The sequence below is a fragment of the Pyxicephalus adspersus genome, chromosome 5 (genome assembly GCF_032062135.1).
Source record: "Pyxicephalus adspersus chromosome 5, UCB_Pads_2.0, whole genome shotgun sequence".
NCBI lineage: Eukaryota > Metazoa > Chordata > Amphibia > Anura > Pyxicephalidae > Pyxicephalus > Pyxicephalus adspersus.
The window spans coordinates 83654408-83670387 of record NC_092862.1 but is presented as its reverse complement, the minus strand read 5'-3'; the positions used below and the strand labels follow the sequence as shown (position 1 = coordinate 83670387).

The 15980-nt window shown below is 38.0% G+C and overlaps 1 protein-coding gene across 1 annotated transcript in view; it reads right to left on the bottom strand.

Annotated features, from left to right (window-relative positions):
- The window catches only part of TRIO (trio Rho guanine nucleotide exchange factor), a gene marked incomplete at its 5' end in the record, with an annotated part of 463708 nt that overhangs the window by 418491 nt on the left and 29237 nt on the right, over positions 1-15980 (bottom strand).

Here is a 15980-nt window from a genome sequence, read left to right as displayed (position 1 = left end):
AATTGACAAATTATCAGTTTGTTTTTATATTTTTTTTAATAATGTTTCTTGAGCAAAATATTTATGGTAAAAATAGAGTTACATTTCATTTTATATTAAATTTATTGATTTATAGATAATTAGGGGGTTTAATTTTTTTTGTAAAGTTTGAATGCAAAAAGTGTAAAGATAAAATGAGAAACCCTGTATATACAAAGGGAGTCAGAGTCGAAGAGTCGGGGGTACCAGAAACTGAGGAGTCGGAGTCAAAGGTTTTATCTACCGAATCCACAGTTCTAAATTTCCTGCCGTGCCTCCCGCACAAACTGACATCACCAGGAAATCCCTGAGAACGTCTCATCAGTCGCCAGGGAGAAGATCAGAGAAGGACAAAGCCTGGAGACCTTGACAGACAAGCAGGATTCCAGAAGACGACAAAGAAACAAGGTAAGTGGGGATTTTTAGTGCTTTTAGCGACCTCGAGTGCGACTCGGGATTACCGCTTTTTGCAAGTAAAATCCACCCCCGACCCCCGAGTCACACTCGGGAATACCACTACGAGGGTTAACATGTAAGTCATTTAGAGTATATTTTCATATGTGGTTTGACTAAAACCTGCTTTACATATGAGATGATCTATTGTGGATAACTAGATGTATGGGAAGCACAGTGGCTCAGGGGTTAGCACTCTTGCCTTTGCAGCGCTGGGTCCAAGGTTCGAATGCCGGCCAGAGCACTATCTGCATGGAGTTTAGAGGTTCTCTCTGTGTTTGCGTGGGTTTCCTCCCACATACCAAAAACACGAAGTTAATTGTCTGTCCCCTCTGACAGACAGTGTCATGACTATGGACAGCGCTGTGTAATATGATGGCGCTATATAAATACTGTGTAATAATAATAATAATAATGTCACAAAACTTAATATCATACAGCTGGTGTTTAAAGACCACTATAGGATGGCAAGCACTCCCCAAGTTTCAGACATGTTTTGGTTAGCAAGGTGTCTCTGTTAAGAGTTGGTTTTGCTGGAATCTGGGGGAGAGGGTGTTTGTTTTTTGTTTTTTAAAAAAATTGGTAAATCTGGCTGTAGTGAGTGTTGAAAGTACTCCTGGTAACGAGTGGCTGTAGAGTGAGATGTAGTGACCAAATTTGATTACCGTAAAACAAAACAAAAATTATTATAAAGCCATTACATTATAGGTAATTAATTTAAAACACAGCCAGATTTGCATTTTTTTTTTTGTTAAATAAAGCAACTATCTAAATACAGTCACAACTGCTGCGATCAAGAAAAATTTGGCCAATGACAAAAAGTAGGTAAACCTTCAAGTTTGTGACAGGAACAAAGTTCAAGGAAAGTGGGACTTTTTAGGCATCAAATGTACGTGAAACGTTTGAAAAAATAATTTGAGGAACAAAGCAATTCGATTTTAAATTTTACCAATCCTTAACACGTTTTGCAGGACTGGCCTGCTTCATCAGGTATATGTCAATGGTCTGAGTGTAAGGATATAAACACAAGTGAAATGAACTATGACATTAGGAATATATACTGGCCAATAATGAGAAAAACATACTAATACACATACAGCATGGTCACTAAAGCAAACCTGAATCATTGCCAAGCAGTAATGGGTAGATGGAACAGAGTTCCCAGGCTAATAATAATTCTAAAAATAATATTGTAATATGGGATTTTAGAGTTAGACAAAAATAAAATAATTTGAAAAATCCAGATCTTTTGGTAATGATCAGAAAAAGAAAATATAGAAGAAATGAAAAATGCTGGTAAATAATTTCCAACGTGCCCGCCAAAAAGAATATTTAGACAGTGTTTGCCCAAGAAATTTTTTTTAGCCGGGTTAGGGAAGCTGTAGCTGGGTGGTCAAAAAGTGGGCGGGGCAAGACAAGAAATTTTGTGCTGCCAGTTTTTTTTACCATAGATATCCAGTAACCCTTTTTTATTGTGTCAGTTTTCTACCTTTCCCCTATAATTTGTTCCAACTTTCTAATACCCGTCTCTTAATATGTCCAATTTTTCTATGATTTTTTAAAAAAAAATTTGTATTATACCCAAACTGTCCGGTGCCGTGTATTGTGATTCAGTTTTTAAACTTATGTTAAAAAAAGGGATAGCCACTGTGGTATTAGGTCTAGTTTCAGAGCATCATGCCTGTGAATACATGATAGCAGACAAAGGGCAGGATTGCTGGTGCCCCCCTCCCATCAATGGTGCGTAGTGAAGATTGATGTTAGAAGGAAAGGAGTAGTTGGCATTACTTTCCAGATCCTGGGCCCAGGTTCATTTGAAGATAAAACAACCTCTGCAGGTCACTGCAATTAAAACAAATTCACTTTTAATTTATTGAAAATCCCCTTGTCACTAGTGTCACTCCCACTGTCCCGATTGGTAACAAGTTTAGTGCTTTTTTTTCCCTCTCGTGATACTTCTTACTCTTCAGCATCACCACTGTCACCCCCATTACCCACAGATGCAAGGGAATGGGGGGGGGGGGGGGGTCAGCTCAGTTCATCAGCAGAGTGACTTCCCACCTGAATGGAAGGTTTATTTAGTTATTCGAGTCACCAAGCACAACTGAAGAGAGTGACCACGTAGATTATGGTGCAAATAGGCTCCAGAGATGGGGGATCACAACAAAGTTTGGAGTGACAGCAGGCTCCAAAGGTGGGGGTGACAATGCTAATTAGGGTAACAAGATGCTCAACAGATGAGGGTAGATGGGAGTCACAATGGGCTCCACAGATGGGGGTGACGATGAGAATTAGTATACCAATGGTGAATATGGTGACAGCAAGGTTTACAGACGTGAAGGAGAAGGATTATGATACTGTGAAGGGGTTGGATATGGCTATTGGATGGGGGGGCCTGATGTTTTGTGGAGGTGGACTTGATCTGTATCTATGACATCATCACCAACTGATCAGAGAAGACATGCCGACTGATTGGAGAGCCTCGGTGAGGAGCAATGAGGAAGTGCTGTGATCAGAGTCAGGAGTGGATGGGCAAGGCATTTTCCCACACACAAAATGGCCGCTTCTATACATATAAATGAATGTTTTATTTTTCATGCAAACTGACACAGCCAGCCAGGTATGTTGACCTGCTTCTGAAAAAACCTAGCTGTTAAGCTTCTAAAAAAGAAAAAAGGAAAAAGGGAAAGCTTCTTTTCAGGCAAAAAAACATGTCGTTATAGAGGTTTGTAAGTTTATGAAGACGTTTAGACAGCAAAAACGACCCTAAAAGCTGCATAAAGCTTCTGAACAAACATAAAAGCCTAAAGCCTGCACCAAATATAGACCTATCCATTTTCATTTAAACTATTTTTTACACAGCTTTTTAAAGCATTTGTAGGCTGTACATGTAAGAACATGCCGTAAGAGGGACTGACATTCTAGTGAGAATAGATATCTAATATTATGTCTAATGTTAGAGTTTAGGTCTGCTTTAACGCGGCCATGTAAGCCCTGACAAAGTTTATGGGAAAGCCAAAGCATACTGTCAACAGGGGAAGACAGCCTAAGAAGAATGTGAACAACTTTAAGTGACTTACCAAGAAAAGGAGGACACTATTTTAAATCATGTGAACAATTTTGCAACCAATGTTCTAGACTTTTTAATTCTGCACTATGATTTTCTAGCCTAGGAAAGCTCTACTCAGATAATATAAAAATTACCACCTGACCCCGTGTTTTTTTACTATATTCTCTGTGTACACATAATAAATATTCAGTAACCTTCTGCAAGTTCTGATTTGTTCCACCCAAGTTCCAGATGACATATGGTATAATAATCTTGTATGATCAATACGTGGAGATTATCTCCTTTTAATGTTTTCATCTCAACTAACGACATCACTACACAAACACCCCATATTGGGCACCCCTTTAAAATGAGTTCCAAAACATTTTCATTCTTTAAAGATGCATGCAGACAGCAGGGTGTATATCCTGCTTCTCTCTTTCTATATCGTGCTTCTCCCTTTCTCACAAATGCTAAGTGGCCTTTTACTACTCTTGTACATGAAACTGAACACCTAGATTTGAGATCTGCGGTACTATACAACTAACATAGTACATTTTTAACCCCTTTTGTCTTTGTCTTCCTATTGGTCCGATGTAGCAAAACTTATCCATTTTTATCGGTGGTTATAGTGTTGAACTTGAAAAGGACGTAGCTGGAATGGCATCTAATGATGTGTTAAAGATCTGCATAGCAGCCTGAAGAGCTCATGCCCTTTGACCATCACTCACTGGCTCCATAAAGTCAATGATATTAGGCAAATGGAAGATTTGGTGTGCGTGAGGGATAGGAACCCTGAGGAAAATAAACAAACATGTTTTTTTTGGGTGAAGTTTACCTAAACTGTTGAATATAGGATAGATCGCTTCCTATAAAACAAGACTTTACTGCAAGTTCACCCAATCATACCTCTGAATAAAATGAACAAAAATACAACTCTCAGTCATTTTTCTACCCTCTACTCCCTTTTCCATTTCCATTCGTCATCCTAAACATTTCCATAGAAAACACACTTGACACCCAGTTTTCTTACATATATGGTCTATCCTATACATACACTGAAGTAACATTTAATGTACACATTGTTACTGGTTGTTATTATTGTAATATTTGTGTCTATCTTTGTTGATGAGTGTATTGATAATCTGATTTTAATATTGTACTGGTATAACCTGGTTATAGAAATAAAAAAAAGGAAAGTATGTCAAAAAGAGGGGAGCAGACCAGGAGTAGAGGGCTAGAATAAATAATTCTAGATGCAGCATTCATGAAAGAATGAAGAGAAGTGGGATACCAGAGAAGGGAATGGGGGAGTAGTCCACTGGAGAGATAAGAGCAGGTACCAAGAGTTTGTGGTCTCTGGGGACATGAACTGACTTATTTTGGAGATACTGCACAGGTGGAAGTGGCATTACAAAAAAATGTCCTGAATGTGGGGAGTGAAGGACAGTGCAAAATTAAAGCGGATACCAAGACAATGTCTGAGTAGTGAGCCAAAAAAACATGTAAAAAGCAGTTGGAAAGATGTCAAGGGGAGAATTTGAAGTGGGGGGGGGGGGGGACAGAGGTGATGGATGAGTTTTGGTTTTTCCAAATGGAGTTTCAGAAACTTGTCAGCCATTCATGGTCAGATGCTAGACAAGAGGGTCCAAAACACGGGAGACAAATCAGGGTAGGACAGCTACATTCGAGTGGATAATTGACTCGAAACCTATATGACAAACTTTATTTCAACATCAATTAAGCAGATAAAAGGTCTGAAGGGGATTCCAGATGTCTTGTTTGCACTGAGGATTGAGGATTTTGCTGTGAACCTTACAACATAGAGATAAAGCAGCTCTCTATGCAGGTGAAACAGACCATCTTTAGGCTGTGAAAAACATCCATCTATGAAATTACAAGAATGTTAGGAGTGCCAAATCTACAGTAAGGTACATTCTGAGAAAAAAAAATGCACTGGTGAACTGAAGCCACGCAAAAAGCCTGAATGTTCATGGAAGACGCTGCGTAATACGTTGCCGCTATATAAATTCTGTTTAATAATAATAAAGACTACTGTAGTAGAATTTTGCAGGATCAATTCCATAGTTACATAGTAAGTCAGGTTGAAAATATACATAAGTCCATCAAGTTAAAAAAACTAGGGAAATAAACATATCCCAGATATAAAACCCCATGGACATAGTTGATCCAGAGGAAGGCAAAAAAACCCTTGTACAGGGGGAAAAAAATTCCTTCCGGATTCCATAAGGCAATGGGGTGTTCCCTGGATCAACAGTCTCTGTTATCTTTATTTTAAACCCTTATTAACCAGGTATATTCTGTGCTTCTAGAAAAGCATCCAGCTTTTTCTTAAGGCAATCTATATTAGTTGCTGAAACTACTTCCATGAGGGAGCCTTTTCCACATTTTCACAGAAGAATCCCTTCATTATCCAGGGCTTAAACTTCTTTTCTTCCAGACGCAGAGTGCCCTCCTATTCTTTGTAAAGATCTTAAGGTAATTGTTAGGAAGCGAGTTCTCTATGTTGACCATTTATATAAAGGGTGATCATATCCACTCTTACATGTCTCTTCTCAAGGGACAAGAGATTCAGTTCAGCTAACCTCTTTTCATAGAGGAGTTCCTCAATTCCTTTTTAGTTGCCCTTCTCTGCACTCTCTCAAACTCCACAATACCCTTTTTGTGAACTGGTTCCCCAAAACTGGACTGCATACTCCAGATGAGGTCTTACCAATGATTTGTACAGGGGCAGGAGAATGTCTCGATCTCTGCAGTCTATGCCTTTTTTAATACAAGAAAGTACTTTGCTAGCTTTAGATAATGCAGCTTGCCATTGCATGCTATTAAGTCTTTGATCTACTAGAATCCCCAGATCCTCTTCTTTCAGAGTCACCCAAATGTATTCCCCCTAGACAGAATGAAGCATGCATGTTGTTAGCCCCCAAGTGCATAACTTGACATTTCTCAATATTAAATGTCATTTGCCACTTGGCTGTCCAATCAAACAGTACATCCAGGACTGCTTTTAGATTATAGACATCCTATATGTATTTAACTTCCCTCGCGGTCTAATTAAGTAAGTAGGTATTTTTACGCCAAAAGCGGTACATTGTTTTGCATGGAAATATATTTTACATGGTAGGCCTAAAATTCCTAGGCATAACTCGCTGAAAAATGTCCAATATTTAATAATAAACTTTAAATTACAAAAAAAAAACAATAATCTGTTAAAACAAGCCTGCATAAAAATACTGAAAGCTGTAAAATAATACAGTACAGTACTGTACAGTAGCATGTATAAAATATTTATATTTTTACTTTGTATTGGATTCAATACAGTTATTTTGTATTAAATCCAATACAAAATATTTTAAATTTCCCGTCGCGTCTCCCACTGTCTATTGGGTACTGTGTCAAATTCTTTAGCGAAGTCCAAGTACACTATATGGACTGCTACTCCACTGTCTACCTGTTTACTTACTTCCTAAAAAGGAGAATATATTTGTTTGACAACTTGTCTTTCCTAAATTCATGCTGTCTATCACTTATAATATTTTCTAGCAGAAACTCCTCCATGTGGTTCTTTATCAAACACTCTGGGACCTTTCCAACTATGGACATTAAACTTACCAGTGTGTAGTTACTTGGTAATGACTTTGCTGTCCTTTTGAAGGTAGGAACCACATTGGCCCTACGCTAATCCATGCCAGTGAATAAAGCGTCTCTATAAAATAGAAGCAATGGCTTTGAAATAACTAAGCTCAGCTCTTTGGGGACATGTGGATGTAATCCATCAGGTCCTGGTGCTTTGTCAACCTTAATTTTACCCAACTGTTTCAATCATATCAATTTTAAGCCATTGTGGCTCATTTAAGACAGTGACATTGCTATTAGTAATTTGGACTATAGCTCTGACACTTTTTGTATACACAAAAACAAAGTAAATCTGCCTTTTCTTTATCCCCAGTTATCAACCCAAAAACATCCTTTAAAGGGGCCTACATGCTCTGATCTGATCTTTTTGCTATTGATATATTTTAAAAAATGGCTTCATTTCCTGCCTTACTTTTTATACTTTCCTTTGCAATCTGTCTTTCATTTTCAAGTTTTGCAGATTTTATCTTTTCACATCTTTTGGTATATTCTGTAAAGTTTTCAAATTATGAAGGCAAGCCTTCATTTTTATGTTTTTGTACTGTGTTCTTTGAGGACAATATTCTCTCCCAGTCCAAGTCACAGAGAGCTGCCCTTAATATTAGAAAATTTGCTCTCTTAAAATTAAATGTTTTTATTTTTCCTGATTTTGGTTCCTGTGTACAGCTTACATTAAATGAAATCATATTATGGTTATAAGCTCTGCACTGTTAGAAAAAAATACGTCCAGCAGAGTATCATTTCTAGTTGGGGCTTCTATAAACTGTACCATAAAATGACCTTGTATTTAATTCATTAATTTCCTGCCTTTTGCTGTAACCTTCACTATTACTGTGCCATTACTCCAGTCAAAGTCAGGGTAGTTAGAACTCCTATTAATAAAACATTGCCAGCTTTTGCAGCCTTTTCTATCTGTGCTAGTAGTGGATTCTTTATTTCTTCCTTAACATGGGGGGGATGGGGGGGTGTATTTTACATCCTCATATTCAACTCCACCCATAATGTCTCAACCTCATCACTTGCTCCATTAACAACTTCTTTCACATTCACTTTCAGATCACCTCCCACATACAGACACCATCACCTTTTCGTTTGACTTTTCACGAAAGAGAGAAAAAACAAAAATGTTAACAGCCCAGTTGTGTGAAGAACAAAGCCAGGATTGAGCAATACCAATTAAGTCATAATGCTATTCCATTCATTAAGGCTTCCAACTTCCCTTTTTTGTTTGCCAGACTTCTAGCATTGGTGAACAGGCTCTTTAAATCATTGCAACATTTACCAGCAGTGTTAGCCAAATCCCTTTGTTTTTCAGTACAATTAGTACTATGCAATCCAATGTCTGCGTGTAACATGGGAAACGCCCTATATTTATCTATAACCCTCCCCCAGTGACTGACCTGTCTGACCTTTCTGCCACCCCTTTTAACTGTGAACTTTATGAGGATGTATAACCCAAACCCTTCTCTTTTACACCAGGACTTACACCATGTGTTTAGCTGTCTAACCTCTGCCTCGTGTTACACATGGCATAGGCAATATTCCAGAAAATATAACTAGAGATGAGCCAATTTTTCAAAAATTCGATTTAGTCGGTTCTCTGAATTTTTCGAAAAGATTCGCTTCGATCCGAATTTTTTTGCGGCAAATCGCGTTAAAAACAGCTATTTCTAGTTATTTTGCAGTTGCCGTGCAGTACTTCTACTAGGTATTCTTAGATAGAGAAACTATCCTAAATGGGGACAAGTCCCCATTCATCACCTGTAATTTCTGGACATTGTAGTGGAACTGCAGAGGACTGCAGTTCAGTTTCCCACGTGACGTCACATTGTGAAACTGAACTGCAGATGACCTCGGCAGTTTTACTACGATCTTAGGGCACTACACAGGATGAATGGGGACTTGTCCCCATTATCCCCTTTAGTGCCCCGTATTCTTAGATAGAGAAAGTCCATCTAAGAATCCAAAGCAGAGCATGCGATTGCTGTTGCAGCGCTGCACCATGTATTCTTAGAGTTTCACTATCTTTGGGCAAGTCTCCATTCATCCCCTGTAGTGCCCAGAAATCGTAGTGGAATCTCTAAAGTCCTCACACGTGTAGCCACCATTTCACGAAAAATTGCAATTCATTAGCACAAATCGCGAGAAAATTCGGATTCGGAACGAAAATTTTTCCTGAAATTAGGATCGAATTACACTTTGTCAGCTTCGATTTGCTCATCTCTAAATCTAACTTTGGAGGTACTTTCCTTCAACTTGAAACCTAGTTCGTTAAACTGCTTTTTAAGCATCCTCCAGCTTCCATTTATCCTGTCATTGGTTCCAACATTGACCAAGACATCTGAGTCATGCCCATGCCCAGTACTCGATCCACCACATGCTGAACCCTGGCACCAGGTAGACAGGAAACAATTTGGTTGAGGAGATGCGGGCAACAAACTATTTTATTAGTCTTCAATCCCCCATGAGAACCAATTGTCTATGCATTCCTGCATTGCCTTCCCCACCCTTACTAGATGGGCTGCTCTCCTGGGGTAGCAATAACATTTAGGGTTGCCACCACTGGGTCTGCCACCTGCACCTGCCACCTCACAAGGCTTGGAACATCCAAACATGGAACATGGTGAAGAAAAACCCTTTCATAAAATCCAGCCAAGTAAAGAACACTTGCTAGGAGGTAGGCATATCAATATCGAAGTCTACTATAAAAAGACAACTTTTCATTTAAAAAAAAAAAAAAATCTCCACAGTGTCTAAGTGAGGAGTGCATAGATTTGGTCTGATAAAAAAGAAGAGTCTTTTCAGTTCAAAACAATACAATAGGGTTGGTATACATTTGTTTATACCTAGGTCCATAAGTATATGTTGCAAGCTTGCAGAGATACAAAGATTTTAATTAGGTTCTAAAAAATACCAACATGTTTCGCAATACTTGCTTCTTCAGGGGATGTATTTAAGTAATGTATCTGTTAAATTCATTGGACTAAGGATGAAAATTGGGTGAAAATCAGTAGAACTATATCAAACAACACTTTTCTTTGGAAGAGCCACTTCAACAGAGGTTTATTGTCCCACTTATTTAGATTATGGGGGATTTTTGATTTCTGGTGGAGCCCAATCACTGACTGCAGAATAAAATCTGCAACAAAACTCCAATAGTTGTTGGTCTGCAACAGAGGTACTAGAAAAACTAAGTCTTTTAAATAGTTTTCTGGCTGTTGAGAGAGCGGACAGGTCTCTAAAATATGTTCACTCGAACAACAGTGAATATATTTGTTTGGGAGCCTATGTATAAATGAATGCATGACAACAATCTTGTTGTATTAGTTGTTCCTCACTGTATATGAGATTAAATAAAAATTTGGTATTTACTGACACTACTTTGTTATAAAGTAAAAAGACCCCTCTCTTTGGATACACCAAATCTAAGTTTATCCACTACTTGCTTTCTTGTAATCATACCAAAAGGGTGCTTCCCTACCATATTACTAGGGGATTCTCTATGCTTCTTCTTGAACGCTAAAATTAAGAATAACAAAAAAGTTTACAGAAGGCTTGGAACAGCTCAAGATCCAACTTTATCTGTAAAACATGGCAGAGGCAGTGCACTGGCTTGGGCATGAAAGGCTGCTAGTGGTATCACCAGTGTGTATTGATGATGTGAGAGGACAGAAGCAGCCAGATGAATTCTGATGTGTACAGAGACATATTGTATGCTCAAATCCAGCCAGGTTAATTGGGTGGCACGTTACAAAACAGATGATTTGTTACAAAACGTTACAAAACAGACAATTACCCAAAACATACAGCGAAAGCAATCCAGGAGTTTATTGAAGCAAAGAAATTGCTGTATAATAACCTATTCAGTCAAACAATTAAGCACACATTTCACTTGCTGAAGACCAAAATTCAAAAAGAAAGACCCACAAACAGCAACTGAAACCCATTGCAGTAAGTAAAGGCTTGGCAAAGCAATATAAATGAGGAAACCCTGTGTCTGGTCCATGATTTAAAGACTTTAGAAAGTTATTGCCTGCAAAGCATTTTCAATGAATAAAAATGACCATGTTATTTTTAACTACATTAATTGGTCCAATTACTTTTGAGGTCCTGAAATGAGGGAATTGTGTATAAAAAAATACTCCAGCGCCCATAGCTTCCAACTGTCTCATTTATTGCAGGGTACCAATTTCTGGGAGCATCACTCCAGTGTAGAGACAATGTGGGGATACACACAAAAGGGTGGCTTACAGATTTCAAATACGCTACACACCCACACAGCGCCAGCTACGTTGTGGGGGAAGAGATCCTAACTGGGTGCAGGCATGTGTTTTTTTCCCAAATATGAGTGGGCTGCACAATTTTTGCCCACCCCCCTTTCTTTTAGGGAAAACCAGATTCCTGAGGACTTTATATGGATAGGAAATGGGGGCACAGGGTCACTGCCCCATTTCCTATCCAGGAAAGTCCCAAGCTTATTGAAGGGTTTGATTTCAAGACCAGGGGAATTCATGACATTTTTTTTTACCTATGTGATCAAGTGGAGGGATAGACAGGCTTTTATAGGCAAAATTAAATATTTTATTTTAATGTTATACATTATATTCCTATACCATATATAGATCAACTAGCTAATGGTATGCAAGCAATCAAAGTCTGTGATTACATAGACTTATTTTTACATTTCAAGTAAAAATATCAACTTTTTGAAAAGGACTCAAGTTCCTGACGCATTTCGCCCTTAGAATTCTTCAGGGGAGGATTGAGATTGAAGTTTAACTTAAATAATAAAGATTTTTATAGTCCCAGTGATACAGAGTTGATAAAACCATCTGCAAGACTTCCACGCTAAATGATCCCAATGAGGGAAAAAAGGGGAGATTATGTATGGTAACCTAACTGAAATATGGCATCATTAAGTCATTGAGATCAGATGAGTTCACCCGATTCAAATACAAGTAAAGGAGACATGTATAGATTTAGCTTCAGGTATATTTTAGGGTGTTAGAGGAGTGAGGGAATAGGTTTACACTGCACAGTATCACTGTCAGCCCAAGTGCTGATTACTGATTTACTGGATTACCATACCATACCATACCATACCATATGGGGATTTGGATCAGTTTCAGGTGAAAGTAGACAACATGCGAGGTGTGAGCAGCAAGCCGCTCTTGTCTTCCCTCATTGGGATCATTTGGCGTGGAAGTCTTGCAGATGTTTTTATCAACTCTGTATCACTGGGACTATATAAATCTTTATTGTTCAAGTTAAACTTCAATCTCAATCCTCCCCTGAAGAAGCCTAAGGGCGAAATGCGTCGGGGACTTAAGTCCTTTTCAAAAAACTGAAGTTGATATTTTTACTTGAAATGTGAAAATAAGTGTATGTAATCACAGACTTTGATTGCTTGTATATTATTACCTAGTTGATCTATGTATAGTATAGGAATATACTGTATAACATTACAAAAATTAATATTTCCTTTTTAAAAAAATTCTGCCTATAAAAGCCTGTCTATCCCTCCACTTGATCACATAATTATCTCTTCCAGGCTAGGCAACCTAAAACACTATCCTTGATGATTAGATTATTAATTTAATCCATATTTAGGATCAAAAACAATTTTTTACCTAGTTAAAAAAATAGTAATTTTCCTGAATGAAATTGCATTATGACAAACTTATCTATTTTAGGTGTGTGAGTAAAGGAATTTGGTGCAATGTAAAACCTTACCGATGAGTGTTAATAAGGTAAAGGAAAATCATCCAATTTTTTGCCAAACTTTTTGTAGGATCCATTGATTGGTTAGCTAATATGGAACTGTGACTTAAAATTAGACGACTGCCCTTGTTGGTCCAATTTATTATAAAAGAATCACCAACAGAACAAAAGTTTATTGAATATTTCTTAAAGATGCAGTAATTTTAAATTCAGGGTTTACTGTGTTATTAGGTGTTAATATAATATCCTATATGGACTTTAGTCAAAGGTGTCTATATTGCTTCAGTCACACCTCGGACATGCCCCTCCCACTTGACCACGTCCACTGCTAATGTCCCTTTTTGGCACTTTCCAATTTGGGAGGTATGAGTTCCTAAAGATTTTATACAATATTTTTTGTTTGACCCATTGAAGCCAAACATTTGCACTTTAACTGCATCTCATTCGTTTAATTTCAAATCCATTGGGATGATGGACAATATAATGGAAAATGAATCTGTGTCTTTTTAATGAACAAATTGGTATTTGGGAAGGAAAAGGAAAAACTTATGTAAAAAGTATTTCCAAAATTAAAAACTACAGTTCCAGGACATCTACTTATATCACTGTGTTGGAAGGTTAAGTTTACCTTTTTCTGATGTTGTGTATTTGTTTCTGTATAAAGTTAAGTGGTGAAATATTAAGGCCTATATGCCTTGCAGAACTATGGTGATAATTTAAATCTCGTGCAACTAAACATTTAATACTGACCTGTGGAACTGTGCTGGTAAGGGAAGCAATGCCCCGTGAAATGCTTACTAGTGAATACTCCTAAATGTTAGTATCACTAAGTTAACATTTTTTTTCCTTTAGCACTTCATTGTTGATTCCCATTTGAGCCTTTAGAAGCTGTTCTGAAAACTATTTTTTTTTCTATAGATATGATAAAACAAAATACATTTTGTACTTTAAAGAACCTGAGGCCCATTGTCAATTGTTTGCATAGATGAAGGTGGGGCAATGTCTGCCAGACACTGGTATATGATTACTAATTTACGTAATGAGATTATCTCCTTCATTTCTTTCACAGAAAACAAAGAATCCCTAACATTAATTTAGAAATGCCTTAGACAGGTGTATCATAGGTAACAGCATCATCTCTGTTGGACACTAGGTGGTTGGAGGGATGTGCGGAATGTTGAATAAGTATTATGAAGTTACTTCCTAAGATTCCAGATAGTAGAGGGAATGTTGCATAATCGATTATAAATAGAAATTACTAAATTTACTAAATTTACGAAATTACGAGGTTTAGGCTGACTATTTCTATGTAAAGTGCTGAGCTGATAAAGCGTACCTATACTCACAAAATCAACTTTTTTTTTCAACAAAAAAACATCAGATGTCTAAGACAAATTTTTTTCAGCAAGGTTGGATGGAAGCCTTAGCCAGGTTGTCAAAAAGTGGGCAGACAAGACAATTTAGCACATTCTATAACCCCTATAATTCTGTCACCTTTTTACTATGCCACTATGCTTTGTTCCAACTTTCTAAGGCCCGCCACAATATATGTCACATTTTGCCTTCATCTTTGTATATTTCAACTGTCCTGTACCTGTGTATTGTGACCCAAATTCCATGTGTCCCAAGTTTTGTAAAGAGTGTAATCAATGTAGTTTAACAAGCAGGGCTTTGTTCGCATTAGGAGTACATATTGTGGCATTTACTGCTCTTGAGTGCCCACTGGCAATCACTAGGCACCCAGTAAAAGGCAGTAACTGCTAGTCTTTTCCAGGCATTTGTAAGTGGCTGCAAACAACTAGCAAAGCAGTCTTTTTTATTTTTTTTTTATTGGAACTGCTTTAGAAGTGACAAGCGGGGCTATGGAGACGACTGGGGCAGTAAAGCCACCGAAAACACAAACATTAGCAAATCTGGTAAAGTGATAGGGTTAATGAAAATGACTGTTGACTCCTATAGGCTCAATTTACATCCTAGTCTCAACCTCTGATGGCGTCTGGTTAGACCAAATGTGCAAGGTGGAGCCTAGGTTGTATGGCGGGACTACGTACTTACGTTACACGCTTTTGGAGTTAGCGTTACTGGGAGGTTTGGCATGCACATCCATGAATGCTTTGTTTTTTGTTTTAACAATTTTTGAATTGTTTTAAATTTCGGGATTGTAATATTTCTGAATGCACAAAAATAAAGATTTTACGTAGATACCGGTGTTGTGTGTATAACCACTGCTCTTTAGTGGGAAACAGATGGGCAACGCTCTGAAAATGTAAGAGCAGACTTGAGGAAAGACCAGCAGCTTGACAGCTCTCCAGGCAGAGAAATGGGAGTGAAAATATAAAAAACATGGCTCTCCCCAGCAGGCATCTCACTCTACGCAAAGCCCTGCATGAACAAATGTCTGATGACCCTCAAACTCAGGTACTGCTTTATATGACACAGATAGAAACATTTGCTTGTGGGAATACTGAATTGATTGGTGTAATAACTAATTTCTGTAACTTTCTGTAGAATATATTTTATATACCATATATACCTGTGTAAAAGCCGACTTTTTCAGCACCCAAAATGTGCTGAAAAAGTCACCCTCGGCTTATACTCCACTCAGGTGCATGGGTCTCTCCCTCGATTAAGATGCGGGTGTTGCCGATGAGACGGTGCCGCCTAACGTCAGTAAATGGGGCGTGGCTTGTGCGGGACACGCACAAGCTGCGCCCACTTTACAACACCACAACGCACAGGCTCTGTACGGAGCACGTACTGAATCCGGGTTGTTGGTCTATAACAGCTTGATAGACTTGTCCTCGATAGGCTGTGTTATAATGAGCTCAGACCCTCCGCATGTTCTATGAATTTGTTATAGAGAGAAGTGCATAAAGGTATATTGCAATGTATTATGTGTAACAAATTGCAAGGTAAGAGAAAACAATTTGTATGATCAAATGAACAATGTAACCACAAAAAAAAAAAAAAAAAGAAAAAAAAAAACTAAAAAATGAACTGCACACATTTTCCCACACAGATAACACAGTGGTTTCAGGGCTCACATATGGCTGTGTATCAGAGCGGTGTTAATGCTAATAGT